Source organism: Dama dama, chromosome 18 (genome assembly GCF_033118175.1).
Source record: "Dama dama isolate Ldn47 chromosome 18, ASM3311817v1, whole genome shotgun sequence".
NCBI lineage: Eukaryota > Metazoa > Chordata > Mammalia > Artiodactyla > Cervidae > Dama > Dama dama.
Window position 1 is genome coordinate 60,303,277 of NC_083698.1, and position 17,686 is coordinate 60,320,962.

Sequence of the window (17,686 nt, forward strand, 5' to 3'; positions counted from 1 at the left end):
TCCACTAGCCCAATGAATGACATCTTTGGCTTTATGAATTGTGGAACAGCTACTCAGACTTCTGTCTGTAATCTCTCCACATGCAGAGACAGGAAAAGGAAAGTAGGTGGCCTTCAATAATTTAGGTCATTGTGATAACACACATGGCTAACTTCAATACAGGGAGTCATATAAATGAAAGCAGTGTTTTAACTTCATGTATATATCCCTTGAAGGGATGACAATAGTCAAAGACAATGGAGAGGAGGAGGAGGAGGAAACTGGCCATAGTTGTCAAGCACCCTAAATGGATAACCTCACTAAATTATCACAACAATCCTATAATTTAATAGGTAGTTTATTATCTCCATTTTACAGATACAAAAATGGGGATGAAAAAAAAAAGGTTAAGTAACTTGCCTAAGGTCACACTACACAATAAGTGATGAAACCAAGACTTAAACCCAGACAATGTGATTCCAAAGTCTGTACTCTCTAGCACTAGAGTTTATGGAATCAGGCAGAAGGGGTAATAAGGCGTTCCATGGTAAGATTCTGTGTTGAAAGAGTGCTTTGTCATCTATAGCGGCTCGTGTTTTCTAGGGACTGCTCTGGAAGAAGTTGCTCCTATAACCAGTGATAAGCTCCAAAGAGAGAAGGACCTGTTCCCTTAAGTAGAAATGGATCACAAGTCTCATGTTGTTGCAGGGACTGTTAAGATGTGTGCCAGGAACCAGGCACCCCTTGGCAACATACTTTGACACAATTCACACAAGTTTAAAATGTTACAACTACCCACCCATCATAAGATTTTGCAGATTTCTGACTTGTCCTCATTTTCAGGCTTTTAGCCTAACAACATTCACAAAGGACTCCTGGAGGGTGAATTCATGTTCCTTGGAAGCCCGATGGAATAATTCAGATTTCCTCTATAGGCAATAGCAATGATTCATTCATAACGAGACTGTTGCTAACTTGTTCAATAGGAGATCAGTCTTTGGGGAAAAAAAACAACAGCTAGGAGATTTTCATCTGAATAGGAGGTCACTTTAAAATTCAATTTAGTGACACCCTTGTGGGTTTTCCCTGGCACCTAGAATATATGGACTAATAATTGGGAACAGCTGCTTGTCTTGACTGGAACCACTCTATTTTAATAGCTCCAAGATTACACCCTTGGCCTCTGCTTCTTTATATACTTTGGAAATAAACTACTGTGGATGCCCAAATGTATTCAGACAATGGAAGAAATGATTTATGGAGACTGACCACATTCAGAGCTGCAAGCCTCATTCATTTCTCTGGTTTAATCATCAACACCCATGCAAAGAAGAGGGAGCAAAATAACAAGGTCACATGGTTACTTAGCCCCAGGAGTCACCCTCAATAAAAGTTACCCTCAGATTAAAGCATTTTTTCATGACCTTCACTCTAAGACACAGTTGTTGCATTTGACTCTTCCAAAACCCTAACTTAATTATCAAGTTTATTCAACCTGACATTCTCAGAGCACTTATTTCTGGTGTGCCCCTCAAGTGAAGTCCTAAACAGTTAATGAAATTTCTGTACAATATGAGATTTATATATTTTAACTGGACATTTTAAAGGACACCAGTTTTCTTCCCATTTGGGTAGATTTTATCCAGTTTTATTTTTCTTCTGAATCTTTGATTCCACAAAGATTTATTACATGCTTATTCTGGGCCAAGTACTCATCCCTCAAAATGGCCTGAGCTAAAATTTATTCATGCCAAGCGCACTTGTAACCTTCCTTTTCCAATGTAAACATCCAACAATAGAAAAGTAATAAAATACAGCATGACATATCCACTTGGCAAAATGTGACGGGCCTATTCACAAACAAGATAGCATCTATAAGATTATGAAAGAAATTGGAGAAATTAAAATGATATTGTTAAGTTAAAAAGAAGTAAAAGTGAATGATGACATTCCATGATGACAACTACGTAAAATTATGCACAGACAAAAGATGAAGAGGGAAAAATCCAAAGGAAACAAACATTCTATATTCTGAATCTCTCCATATATATTCCAGAAAACCATACACATTAACAAAATGAGTAGGTCAAATCAACCAAAACCCATGCTTATAGCACATCTATGAGACACAGATTACTACAAACTTCAAATTTTGTCTGAGTAGGTAAATAAATGACTGAATTCAGAAAAGACAGTTTAGAAAAGAGGAAAGGAAAGCAGACCTCGGTGTGGGAAAACAGATACAATAACTTGCAGAGTGTGTCTTCCACTGAATAGGAATGAGAGGTGGTAGGTATGAGAAGTGGTAGATTAGAGCATTGATTGTTGACGAGTCAAAAGGAAGCAGCTTGAAAGTTTCAAGAACAGAGGTAGAAATCTCGGGAAAGTACCAGTTCTAGAAAAGGGGTAACTTGGAAAGGACAGCTTTAAGATACATTGTGGTGAAGAAAAATAATCAAGAACTGGAAATTACAAGTACTTCAAAAACCAGAGGATCACAAAATTAAAAGATGTACCACCACCACCACCGCTTCCTCTCAAAGGGGGGCAGTTTTTGCTTTTTTTTTTAAAAGAAACTGTACTCCACAAACAAAAGAGGAAGCTCTTGAAGTAAGAAATCTCACATATGAACCAAACCTTCACCTCTTCACCTCCCTACCTCCACACTTTTATCTACAGGTGGCAGTTATTCTGGTCCAAGAAAATAAAACATCTCAAAATGAAGAGTAAACAGCATACTATCCATACAAAGTGACTGTAAGAAGAAAACAGAACATAAAAATCAAAACCTTTCAGCTCATGAATATTCTTCCTCCCAAAACAATAACAAAGCAGAATAAAATATCAACAACCTAACCTGAATTAAATACACTTAAACAAGTGTTTGAAGCCTGATTCAGAAATTTTTAAACTCAAACTATAAGTGGACAAAAATCTAACAAGACCAACCCAAAATGGTTAACTTCAAGACATATCTTAGTAAAAGTTCTTTTTTTCTTAGTAAGATTTTTAAAGAAAATGAAAATCCTCTGGGCCTCCAAGCAAAATGACCAAGTCACTCACAAAGGAAATAAATCAGTTTGGCATCAAATTTCTCAACAGTAACAGTACAAAATAAGACAACAGTGGATCAGCAACTTTATGAGATTTGAGGAAAGAAGGAATAAACCAAGGTGAAATGTATAAAACATAAGGATGTAAAAGACATAAACGAAACAGTAATATATGTAGATATAATGTATATTTTTGATCTCTATACATGGAACATTTACAAAAATTGATAAGTGTCAGTTCACAAAGAAAGCCTCAATAAATTCCACAAAGGAGAAATAACAGAAACATATATTACAGTGCCATAAAATATAAACTAATATCAAATTTGTTAAAACAAAATGGCCTTTAATTTGGAAATTTAAAATCATTTATTGTTTTTAATTTTTTTCTTTGTTTATTTTTTTAATTGAGATATATTTAACATACAACACTGTAAGTGTAAGGTATATGATATATTGATTTTTTGCTGTTGATTTTCTGTCTGGATGAACTATCCATTGTTGACAGTAGGATACCGAAGTCCCCTCTGGTTCAGTCTCTCAGTCATGCCCAACTCTTTGTGACTCCATGGACTGCAGCATACAGACTTCCCTGTCCTTCACTCTCTCCCACAGTTTGCTCTAACTCATGTCCATTGAGTTGGTGATGCCATCCAACTACCTCATCCTGTCACCCCCTTCTCCTCCTGCCCTCAATCTTTCCCAGCATCAGGGTCTTTTCCATTGAGACGCCTCTTCACATCACGTGGTCAAAGTGTTGGAGTCCCCTACAATTATTGTATTGCTGTCTGTTTCACCCTTCATATCTGTTAGTATTTGCATTATATATTTAGGTGCACTAATGTTGAGTATTTATTATGAGTTTTACACATTCTTGACCAATTGATCCCTTTATCACTATGCAATGATCTTTTTTTTCTCTTGCTACTATTTTTGGCTCAAATTCTACTTCATCTGATTTAAGTATAGCTCACTTCAGTTCAGTCACTCAGTCGTGTATGGCTTTTTGTGACCCCATGGACTGAAGCATGCCAGGCTTCCCTGTCCATCACCAACTCCCAGAGCTTGCTCAAACTCATGTCCATCAAGCCGGTGATGCCATCCAACCACCTCATCCTCTCTCGTCCCCTCCTCCTCCTGCCTTTAATCTTTCCCAGCATCAGGGTCTTTTCCACTGAGTCAGTTCTTCGCATCAGGGAGCCAAAGTATTGGAGTTTCAGCTTCAGCATCAGTCCTTCCAATGAGTATTCAGGATTGATTTCCTTTAGGATTGACTGGTTTGGTCTCCTTGCAGTCCAAGTGACTCTCAAGAGTATAGCTCGGGGAGTTGGTGATAGATTAAGTATAGCTACTGCAGTTTATTTTGGTTTCCATTTGCATGGAACATCTTTTTCCATCCTTTACTTTGAGCATATATGTGTCCTTAAATATGAAATAGGATATCTGTTAATGTAATTGACCATATTACTAGAGCTAAGGAAAAATTTTATAAGCTTCTTTTTAGAAGCAGAAAAAGTATTTGAAAAAATTCAAACCCATTCCTGATGAAAATATCCTATTTAAGAAGATTTGATCTTCTAACATAATTATATATATATGCACACACACACACACACACACACACAGACATACATACACACTCAAATATGTGTATTGTGCATACCAATTTATAAATACATACATACACATACTTGGGTTTAGAAGACAATATCTAATGGAAAACATTAGAGGCATACCCACCAATGTGAAAAACAACTATCATCATATTGGAGGTATTCACTGATGCAATGAAAATAGAAGACAATTATACAAGAGAAAACAATGAGATGAGAAAATCAGAACTCAAGAATTAGAAAAGAGGTAAAATTATTTTCAGATAATAGCAAGATGTATCTTCAAGGTAACTTAACCACTAGAGAGTCAATAAAATAATACATCATCAAATTAATATATAAAAATTGATAGTATACATTGCCCCCCACAGAAGACATAGTAGAGTAGGAAAACCTCATGCATGACAGTAACAACAAAAAATAATATACCTTGGAATAAACTTTTTAAAAATGTGCAAAAGCTATATGAGAGAAATTTTAAAACACTCAAAATTATTCTTGAGAAAATGGTACAACATCTCATGCCAGAAAGAAGTGTTTAAAAACTGTGGGGACATGGATAGGACTCATGGGCTCATTAAAAGGACTATCATTGGCCAAATTTGAGGGCATTGAAACAACTAGCAATGATAATTTTAAAATATTCAGTAAAAGAATTCAAACAATCCATGGTGAAATTAAGGAAGGTGGCAGGGTGGGGGTGAGGGAATGAGATGGGAATGGAAAAATTCTTTACAGAGGAATGCTTAGTTAATAAATGTAGAAGGAATAATAGAATGTTTAAAATCATAATTTTTCAACGATTAGCATAACAATTCAAGCAAATATCGTGGATGATAAAGTCATTGAGGAAAACTTTAGGAGGGGAACAGAACATCCACACAACATCAAAATATTACCCCAAAGAATATTTATTAATCACAAAGGGAAAGAATATTTTATAATGAAGGAATCTGGCAAACAACTTCCTTACCAAGTTACCCAATTTAGCATCATCAGTAATGTGATCAACTGACATTCGACTTCTCACTGACATGGTGAAAAGGAAGTCACTTCACTCAGATGATATTTTTGTCCAAAATGTTTAACCTGAATTGAATCATTAGGAAACAATCAGAAAGAAACAATCAGACAAATTGAAATTGAGGGTCATTTTATAAAACAGCTAACCTGGACAATTGAAACCATGCCAATAGAATTTTTTAAAAAAGGAGCAGAAAGACTATTCCAGATTAAAGGAGACTGAGTGATGCAAAACAAAATCTAGTGCATGATTTTTAATCCTATCATGTATTAAAATAACTCTATAAAGTTATTAGAATGATTAGGAAAATTTGGATATAATTATATATTAGATATTACTTTATCAATATTTAATTTTATGAGCGTGCTAATGGTATTGGAGTTATACAGAAGAATGTCTTTATTTTTAGGTGATCTGATAAAGTATTTAGGGGTGAATGTGATGCTTAACAACTTTAGAATAGTCCAGAGAAATAAAAAAACAGTGCCAAAATGTTAACAATAAATGAATCTGGGAAAAGGAAATAAGAATGTTCAGTGTACTACTCTTTCAGCTTTCCTGTAGGTTTGAAATCTTTCAAAATTATAAAAAGACATTTATAAAAGAAAAAACAGATAGAACTATTCAATGGGAACAGAAGACAAACCAGGCTAGCAATTTCGTGAGTGGGAGGGATGGTGTTGTGAATGTTAAAGGACACTTTCAGGGGAGATTTCTGGGAGAATGACAATGTTTTCTTTCTTGACCTGGACCATGGTCACACAAGGATGTTCACCTTTTGAAACTCTTAGAGCTGTGTGTGTGGGCTAAATCACTTCAGTCTTATCCAACTCTTTGTGACCCCAAGGACTGTAGCCTGCCAGGTTCCTCTGTCCATGGGATTCTCCAGGCAAGAAGACTGGAGTGGGTTGCCAGGCCCTCCTTCAGGGTATCTTCCCAACCCTGTTTCTCTTATGTCTCCAGCATTGGCAGGCAGGTTCTTTACCACTAACCCCACCTGGGAAGCCCCTCAGAGCTATAAATATACAATTTAATTTTTCTGTGAGTCACACTTTAATAAAAAGTGATTTCTCCTTTAGAGCAAGTCACTAGGCTAAAGAGATTTAGTTACCTTAGTTGTCTTCTTTTCTATAGTTTTTTCAAAATTTCAGTTAAATAATTTTTATCATTCAAATGGTTATAGTTGATAGAAATACTCAGTAAACAGTTTATCATAGGAATAAAAATCAGTTTTGTTTGAACTAAACCGAGGGCAATAGCTCACAAGACACAGATTTGGGAAGCTCTTGAATTATATTCCTCTGGACTACAAAATGGGAGAGGCTTGTATAGGCAAAATCCACAGTTACATTAGTTGTTCGTCAAGAATTAGGTTTGGAGCTGGCAAGAAGAAAGGATTTGTTGGGGTTCAAAATGGTTGCATAGTTAGTTACCAGGGGAGATCCTGAGACTATAAATTTGTAGTCGGTAGCTGCTAGCAGATACTGTTTTGAGAACAAGCTGGTGGTATTCTTGAGTTTGATACAGCTCAGAAAATCCAAGTTCTTTAAACATATGAACGCCAAGTGAGGAAATGGGGGGGGGAGCTGTGGGAAGAATTGGGAGATTGGGATTGATATATATATAAGTATAGATATATACAGTCAGTCAGTCAGTCAGTCAGTGAACGTCGCTCAGTCGTGTTGGACTCTCTGCGACCCCATGGACTATACATTCCATGGAATTCTCTAGGCCAGAATACTGGAATGGGTAACCTTTCCCATCTCCAAGGGATCTTCACAACCCAGGAATCCAACTGGGGTCTCCTGCATTGCAGGCAGATTCTTTACCAACTGAGCTATCAGGGAAGCCCTGATATATACACTACTGTGTATAAAATAGATAACTAATAGGAACCAACTGTAACTCTACCCAGTACTCTGTGGTGACATAAATGGGAAAGAAATCCCCAGAAGAGGACTCCCAGGTGGCACTTGTGGTAAAGAAGTGCCTGCCAGTGCAAGAGATGCTGGAGACACTTGTTTGATCCCTGGGTCAGGAAGATCCCCTGAAATAGGGCATGGCAACCCACTCCAGTATTCTTGCCTGGAGAATCCTATGAACACAGGAGCCTGGCGGGCTATGGACCCTAGGGTGGCAAAGAGTCAGACGTGATTGAAGCGACTTCCACACACACACATGTGTACATAGAGCTGGTTCACTTTGCTGCAGAGTAGAAACCAACACAACATTGTAAGGCAAGCATACTCCAAATTAATATTAAAAACAAAAGGAAGAGAATTCAAGTTCTTAGTGATGCAGGAGCATGTCTGAAACCACATTCACAAGGGCCATCAGCTCCATTTTGGATGCTTGGATCACTGTTACTCCATTTTTAGTTTTAAATGCATCCTTTTCTTTAATTGTTAGAGCAGATGTACTATTGTTAAAGCAGATGCATGTTTGACAGGCCATAAGACAAGTTGTTCTAGTTTAGCATAGAGCTCAATCCAAATCATGTATAAGCCAGAATGACTTCCCCACACCTCAATATGAAAACATTTCTTCCATCATTATAAATATTTTTTTAAGTTTAAGTCTTCCTCTTCCTTTTTAGGGATGCAGAAATATGAATAATCTAAGTTATAATATCCAAGTACTCTCATTCAGGAACAGGTTGACCTATACACTTTTTAAATGGAAATTCACATTTATATGTATACCTTGTGTCTCAGACCATTAGGGTTGCTATAACAGAATACCAAAGATTGGGTAGTTTATAAACAATAAACATTTTTTTCCTCTGGAGGCTTGAAGTCCAAGATCAAAGGGCTAGCAGATCCAGCGACTGATGAACCCCATTTGTGATGAATAGGTGACATTATATAGCTATAACCTCACAGAATAGGAGGAGCAAGAGAACTTTCTCAGCCTTCTTTTATAAGAGCATTAATCACATTCATGAAGCGCCACCTTGTCACCTCCCAAATGTCCCACCTCCTAATACCATAAAATTGGGGGTTAGGTTTTCAACATATGAACTTAGGGGGGCACACATATTCAATCTAGAGCCCTTGTGACAACAGAAGAAGCTTGGATTTTAAATATTTCCCTTTGGAGATAAATGACCATTATTTCAAGATGGTTAAACACTGGCTTCTTGAAAGATTATTTAGAACATCTGACTGAAGTGATTATTACATGTGAACATTTTCTTTTTTACAAGTTCTCTGTTATGTTTTCGGATCATGACGAGCCATACCTTGGAATCTACAGACAAAGAACAATTAGGCTAACACTGGCATCCAGACCTACTTTGCTCTGTTCTAAACTTGGGTAAAATTAGTTACAATATTTATATGTAACTAAATAAGCATAGCAAGTATGTTCTTATCCTTATGTTCATCCATTTCAGAACAGACATCTTAACACTACCCTGAAGATTTTATTTGTGATCCACATTTTCAGGTATCTGTAGGATAAAGGTGAAAAAGTGAATAAAAGCAGTATTTCTTTCTAAGCAGGTGCTTGTTTAGAGAAGTGTCAATTTTTTAAAGGGAAGAAATATCAGCTATTTTTTCTTTTAAGGTTGTGACCTACACTCTGACTTAACTGATTTGACAGGGGAAAGAAAATAGTCCAAATGCTTCTAAAACAGACTGGAGAGCCAAAAGTGATCAGTGTCTTTGTATCTAAGAAAGATGAACGAGACCTAAATAGGTCATTTTTAAGGTCCTCTAGGGGTCCCAGTACATTCTTACTTCTCTGCATGCATTTTTGTACAATTATAAACTTACCTATTTTTCAAAACCTTATTAAATTAAAAGCATTTTAATCTTTGGAGAATGAAACAAAACAAAACAAAAAACTATTAAGAGGATAATTCGTTTCTTAATGGATGCAATTTAAAACCTTGGCAGTCTCTCTTCATGTAAACATTCCTCTTCTCTGAGCTCAGCCGGTCTGGGGGTGAAGCAGAGGGATACACACAGATTCCAAAGAGAAAGCAGGTCTTTTCTAATGGAGGCCACATCAACATAGCCCTTGCTAAACAAAGTCTAAAAGGATTCCATTTCAGGGCAGCACTAACCCCGGGAGCAGTCTTAGTCTAAATTCTTCCATGTGCAGGAGCCCCAAACCATTTCAAACAAGTCATTGTTACCCACTGGCTTCCGATTCTCATAATGGTGGAGACAAATGAGAAAATAGTGGTGAGAACATGAGAGTGGAACCTTCCAAAATTCATCTGATGAAGGATACCAGCTGGAACAATTACTGTCAGTCATTGGCTCTGCCTATCTGAAGGAGATGCAGCACATACACACGCCAAGACTTCATCTCTGGGACACTCTTACCTCCAAGAGAGCAAGGCAGAGGAATATTAAGCACCGCCTCCCTATTTCAGTAAAACATTGTTTCCCTTAAAAGAACACAGTGTTTGTCTTCCTGTGGAAACTGGTATAAATTATCAACCAAACATCAGGAGAGAAAAAAAACTCTTGAAAAGTGACTTTGTGCATTCCATGCTGCTGGTTAAGATGGAACCAAAGACATCTCAGAGTTAGCACTTACAACCTAAAATTTTAAAAATCCATAGAAGGAAACAGATTTCTTCTTGTCCATAAAGTTCTAAGAATGAAAAAAAAAATCTTTTTCTATGTAAGGTGAGTTTTTGACAGTTCATGATAGAAATGGGGAAACCTTACAATATTCCAGGCATTCATCCTTCATATATTGGAGTTATTAAGTCCCAATGCCTATGAACCTTCTACAAGTTGAATCATCTCACTCCTCTATCATTTCCTCACATGTATTGCATTTCATCATGAAAAGATGTATTCCTCAACATATCAAGCACATGTGCATAATGCATCCATAAATTGCAAGGTCCTTGTTCACATGCCATACAAAACTAATTCAAATAAATGGACAACCTATTTAGGAGTCAGAATGACAGTTACCCTTGGGGGTGGGTGACTTGGAACAGAGCACAGAAGTGTTGATATTGTTTTGTTTCTTGATCTGGGAACTAGTTACATGAGTGCATTCTCTCTGATAATTCATTAAGCCATGCTGTTAAGATTTTCTGCATTCTTCTGTAAATATGTTACTACAGTAATGAGCTGTTAATAAAATGTTTGCAAAAACCCAACAAAACAAGCCATGTCACCTACTATCTAGTAGTTTACCAGCCACAGATGCCTCATGTATCTGATGAAACTCTTCTCACCTGTCTTTCAGGGTTGTTGTGAAAAGAATTAAGATAACATTAGGAGAAAGTTTTGCAAATTATGAGATAAAATATAAATGTGAGGCTTGGTGCTATTTTTGTTGATGATGAGATTCTCAAACAAAGGGCTATATCCACAGTTTTGCAGGAGCAGCGTATGCCCATGTAATATATTTACTGTATATGTCAACAAAAACAGAAGGAATACGTGATTTACACATTGTTACACCACAGTTGGAACTCCTATTACCCAACCCTCTAGCCCACAGTCCCAAGATAGATTATTTTGCAACTAATTACTTGCAGATGTGAAATCATTTCAAGTGTTATGAAAATAGCAGAATAGATCCTGGAATGGGCAGAACTGGAGATGGAGAGGACAACAGAACAAAATCATCGTTATTCTCGGCTTGTGGCCTTATTTTGTGGTGTTCAGTTCTGTCTCCTTCTGGTATCCTACCAGGGAGGAAGTCGAGAATATATCTATCTCATAAAAACAAATCCAGATTGTGTTTTCTTTTTTAATTATTCACATTCTCGATAACAGAAACTGAAAATATGACTTTCGCCTTTCCATTGTTTTCAAATAATTTTTAGTGTCAACCAATTGCAAAGACAACAAATTCTTCAAGAAAAGTGAGACAGAAGGGGCATTAAGTTACTTCAAACTGGCAAGAATCAGAAGGAAGAAAAATGCAGCTGTACATGGGGAAAGGAGAAACTCAGATGGAAGGAGCTAGTGACATGGAGTTTTGTCTCTCTCCATCTCTTTTTCCGCAAAATATTTGGCCAGTGTTAGCTACCACCAGAATTGAATGGTTTCATTCTTGCTTTATGCAATCATTAAGAAAGAAATTTTTTCTAAATTTTGAGTGAAGGACAGAGAGTGAAGGACACATTCCTCTTAAGTGGGAGAAGAACAAAGATAGGAGGAAAATGTTTGCTTGAGACACAATGAGACCAAGCTCTCCCTGCAGAAGCAAATTGATCTGACAACAGAAACCCACGTAGAGGCCTAATGGGGGTACGGGGGTTAAAACTTAGTGAGGAGAGAAATTCATAGGTCTTGAATCTCCTTAATTCATGTATTAGTTGGCTGATATACATCTTCAAGTAAACATTTAAAATTTCATGGCTGGATGCTATAAATTTCTGAGCTACCTGAGCACATCTATCTGTTGCTTTAATATATTCCAAAAAAGTCACTTATAAATAAATTATTAAATGTTCCAAAAATAGAAAAGAATAGCCATTTGCCTATAATGGATGAAGTAAGTAACCCCAGATGCAAGGAGATAAAAAACAATAACTACAAAGTTCAGAAGTAAAAATTATTTTGAACTGGAATTCTATTGAAATATTACTCACATTGAGAATTTATCAATCAAGAACCCTTTCTGTTAGGGTCATTAGAAAATACAAACCATTATACAAATTCAAGACACACATCCAAGAAAAGAGGAAAATATGGGATGCGAGGAAAAGCAATAAATAAAGAAATTAGAAAAACTCATAAGTAAACCTAAAAATGTACTAATAAGACTTCAGGCATTTGTCAGGAAATTATGCCTAAATAGTAACAGAGGCATAATGTTAAAAACACTTTTTTCTTTCTCCTGGGTCATTCCCATTTGCAGTAAAAATCTCTACTGTCAGTTCTTCCAAATCTAAAAGAAAATCTTGCTTCAGAACAATCCACATTGGTGAAAAGTGATTGTTTTTAGAATCAGAGTGACACTCATAGTTCTCTTTTGTATTTGCTTAAAATTTTCCATAATAGAAAAATTATAAATTTCCTCCTATTGAGAGAGACACAGACTGGGCAATTTTTTTTTTTAATCTATGTCAATGTTTAAAAGAGATGCATTTTAAACAAAATTATCCAGAAGCATTAAAAATAAAGAGATGGACACAGACATCACTAGTAATAATCATGGCCAACCCACTGAGCCTATATTCCACCTCATACTCTTTCTGAACACAGTTCTCCAAGTAGTCTTCATTATCTGTCAGGAATCTTCATTTAAGATGAAACCTACTTTTCTACCCTGCTCCAAATCAATGGAAGCATATGCAAACTCCTGTCCCTGATAAACAAACACTCTACATGAACACTGCCCTTGACCAGGGCTCTAGCAGTGCTGTCAGCCTCGGCCTGGCTTCTCTGTAGCTGACTATCTTCCCCAGGGTCCCTCCCCAATGCAAAGTTTTCCCCTCCCCCAACCCAATAAATACAGAGCACAGAGGTAAAGATAACATTTTGGGTGTCTGTAAAATAATCTTGCAGCCCTTTTGGATACCCACAGTGACCCTAACTTGGGTCATAACCTAAAGTTGAGACCCAATAATCAGCATTTAATTTCTGACAAATTTCCAATTGTCTGCATGTTGACTCGAACTCAGTCTGGAATGATCTAAAATTAGATTACATTGTCTTTGCTCTTTCAAAAATAAAGTGACTTTATCATAGCTGCCACTACTTTGAGAATTTTTAGAGCAAAAGACATATACACAGACCAATAATCTTTACAATGAATTTAATTTCCTATTTAATTCCTCAGTGTCACTCGGTGCAGTGGATACTTCAAAGAAAAACCCCTCACAGATTCTCCTGTGTTTGGATACTTAAGAGTGACTTTAAGAAATTCACCTCAGGGAGGAACACCTTGGAGTCAGTCAAAGCACACAGAATTTTTCTAGAGAGAAGCTACAGATTAAATGCAATCTGATTAGTTCTTTGGCCCATTTTTTGATTGGGTCATTTATTTTTCTGGAATTGAGCTGCAGGAGTTGCTTGTATATTTTTGAGATTAATCCTTTGTCTGTTTCTTCATTTGCTATTATTTTCTCCCAATCTGAGGGCTGTCTTTTCACCTTACTTATAGTTTCCTTTGTAGTGCAAAAGCTTTTAAGTTTCATTAGGTCCCATTTGTTTATTTTTGCTTTTATTTCCAATATTCTGGGAGGTGGGTCATAGAGGATCTTGCTGTGATTTATGTCGGAGAGTGTTTTGCCTATGTTCTCCTCTAGGAGTTTTATAGTTTCTGGTCTTACATTTAGATCTTAGAAGACATACAGATGGCTAACAAACACATGAAAAGATGCTCAACCTCACTCATTATTAGAGAAATGCAAATCAAAACCACAATGAAGTACCATTACATGCCAGTCAGGATGGCTGCTATCCAAAAGTCTACAAGCAATAAATGCTGGAGAGGGTGTGGAGAAAAGGGAACCCTCTTACACTGTTGGTGGGAATGCAAACTAGTACAGCCGCTATGGAAAACAGTGTGGAGATTTCTTAAAAAACTGGACATAGAACTGCCATATGATCCAGCAATCCCACTTCTGGGCATACACACTGAGGAAACCAGATCTGAAAGAGACACGTACACCCCAATGTTCATTGCAGCACTGTTTATAATAGCCAGGACATGGAAGCAACCTAGATGCCCATCAGCAGATGAATGGATAAGGAAGCTGTGGCATATATACACCATGGAATATTACTCAGCCGTTAAAAAGAATTCATTTGAACCAGTCCTAATGAGATGGATGAAACTGGAGCCCCTTATACAGAGTGAAGTAAGCCAGAAAGATAAAGAACATTACAGCATACTAACACATATATATGGAATTTAGAAAGATGGTAACGATAACCCCATATGCAAAACAGAAAAAGAGGCACAGAAATACAGAACAGACTTTTGAACTCTGTGGGAGAATGTGAGGGTGGGATATTTCAAAAGAACAGCATGTATACTATCTATGGTGAAACAGATCACCAGCCCAGGTGGGTTGCATGAGACAAGTGCTCGGACCTGGTGCACTGGGAAGACCCAGAGGAATTGGGTGGAGAGGGAGGTGGGAGGGGGGATCGGGATGGGGAATACGTGTAAATCTATGGCTGATTCATATCAATGTATGACCAAAAAAAAAATAATAATAATAAAAAAAAATAATTTAAAAAAAAAAAAAAAAAGGATGAGCTGGGGATAGTGACTAAGACTAGCTAGGAAAAAACACAGATGTTTATTTCCTCCCCTTTTCTCAAGCCCTACTTTGAACAGAAACCTCCCCAAGACACCAGATCGCTTTGCCTTCTTCTGGTAGCTGGCTCTATAGGAGCCAACTCATTCTTTCTCATGTCAATCCTCATATTCCTTCTAACTCTAAGTTGATCATCTCCAACTTGGAGAGTGTCTCTGTATGGGTACTGGCACTGCTGTGCTGACAAACTGGCTCTTTCAAAATAAAGTCCTAATTTGTAAAAAAAAAAAAAAAATGCAATCTGATTAAAACACAAGGGAGGTTACTGGAAGGGCACTGGGGGTAGCTTACAGATAGCAAGAGCCTAAGAAAAGTTGAAGCTATACGGACCAAGCTAGTTCTGGGTCCTTGGGGAGCCACAGCCAGGGCCTGGTTCTGTCTTGTCTTGCTTCAGCCCTTATTTTGGGTTGGCTCAGCCCTGGGCTCCTCTTTGGCAGACAGGCTTTCTTCACATAGCAGGACAAGGCCCTGGTGCTTCTAACTTCACTAACGGAAGACAGAAGGCCCTTCCCCAGACTCTGTTATCTTGGGGAGGGACTCTGATTGGCTTAGCTTGACCTCAGGACCCAAACATCCACTGTCAGCTGGAGACACTGGCCAAGTACAGGTAAGGTGCTCTGAGAGTCCAGGTGGGTCCTCTGCCCACCCCTGGTGTCCAGACACTGGGTCTGTGACCAGAGAGGGATGGAGTGGGAGTAAAGGCAAGCAGGAGCATTGACAAGTCACAGCCACCATAAGCCAGTACAACATCCCTCACGTGTATTGCAGCATCTAATTCTGATCACAGGATTCAATGGAGGGAAAGAGAAGGACACTGGGTATCTACCTGATGTCTCGGAGGAATCAAAAGAGTGGGGAGCGACCAACAATGAGGCCAAGGACACCAAAGAAGAATGTCATCCACTCCCACACTTTTCCCCAGAGTCAGCTCTGCCCCCTAGATCTGTCAGTGGAGAAAGCGGCCATAGCATGCACCTGTGCCCCTGTTCCAGTGTGACCTGTGAGCGCGTGAGGAGTTCACCATGCCATGTCCAACCTGACACTCAGGACTGAAGAACCCTTTCTTGGTCATCACTTAGACACACTATGGAGCCAGATCATCCTGCCTTTACCTGACAGATTTCGAATCCTGACCATGACCTGCCTCACCTTTTACTTGCAACCTCCCCTGTGAGCACACAGACCATGAGTTTATGCGTTATTAATAAGTGTCCCTCAAATCAAGCCTAGGAGGCTCTCTTTGAGCTATTTCCTACAAACATGCACTCAACCTGTTCTGCTTGACACAACCCGGTGCTAGATAGACACTCTAGGGTAACAGCACCAACAGAAGATACCACCCATGAAGGGAGCGTCTGACAGGTGTCAGGGAGAAAGTCTGGAAACACTCTTTCATGATTCCTAATATGTCAGGAAGTATGCAGTGTTTTGTACAAATGATTCAACTTAATCCTCATGACAACCACATAAGCAGGTATTATCATTTCTCTTTCACAGATAAATAAGTGAGGTATTATCTTCCTTTCACAGATAAAGAAAGAGGCTCAGAGAGGTAAACAGTGTGATTGCTGACTGTGATCCAGATGCCAAGCTGCCCCTTGGCAGACTCCAGGCAAAGCCTCTCACTCTAAACTCAGCCATTGCCTCCCCTTCCTCACACATTATATGACAAAAGTTTGTTAGGTCTTGTCCTCCTTTTCAGCAGAGCACTTTAGCCCAGACCAAGCCCTGCATGCACTCATCTCCTGACAGAAACTCAGGCACTTCTGGGCAAGGCAGGGGCTGGAGTGCAGGGAGTCTGCAGGCTTTAATTCCTGAGCCTCCACAGGGGAGCGGCCTGGTGAAGGAGGCGATTGTGCCACTTCTAAGGTGGGGTGGCCGATGCCTGGGACCAGGGGGAGGCTGTGAGGTGCCTGTCTGTGTTGATTCCCAAAACAGTCCTTTGAATTCAACTCTGAATCATGAAGAGAAGTGGCACCAGGGGAAGCAGCTGTTTTCCCAAGTTCAGGAAGGACTCTGAGAGATGAGGTTGGCAGAGGGTGGAGGGGGTGGATAGGAAAACAGCTCTGATGCCCAAGTGACAAACTCCAGATCACATGGTGGAAAGGTAGTCTACCAGCAAGAAGTCTCCTTTTTACTGACCTCAAAACCACATTTCCCAAGGTAATTATATGAACACACTTTTTACTAGAGGAAAAGAAATCATTTTTCCTCAGAACAACACTGCAGTTAAACTTGTAAAGTATATACAAGTCTTCCTTTATTACTTCATGAGGAAGCTATTCCAAAGATCTTGGGAAAACCCATAAAAGTAACATGATAAATATATTTTGGTAATTACCTGGTAAAGAGCTCCTCTCTTATCCTTATCACAATATTTTTTGAAACTGATATTTTTAAAAAGTTAACTTTACCAGCTTTGTAAGGCAAAACAATTGTTCAGATTGCTCATGAGTTCCCAGCTTTCAAAATCTGTCAACCGAGTAATAGAACTTTTCCTGAGACACATTTGCAAACTGTGTCCCCCAAAATATATCTGTCACTTTCCCCAGAAAAACAAAAAGATAATCGAGTGATTTTTTTTGTTTGCTTTTCACAAGTTTTTTAAGTCTTTTTAAAATAAACTTAAAGTATATAAAACTGTTTTCTAGTAAAATCAGTGATTACATTTGCACTCTGCCTTAATGGGAGGACACACAAAAAAGGTCAATCAAATCAGAAGTAACAGGTGAAGAGAAAGGAATTTCATGTTAGGACA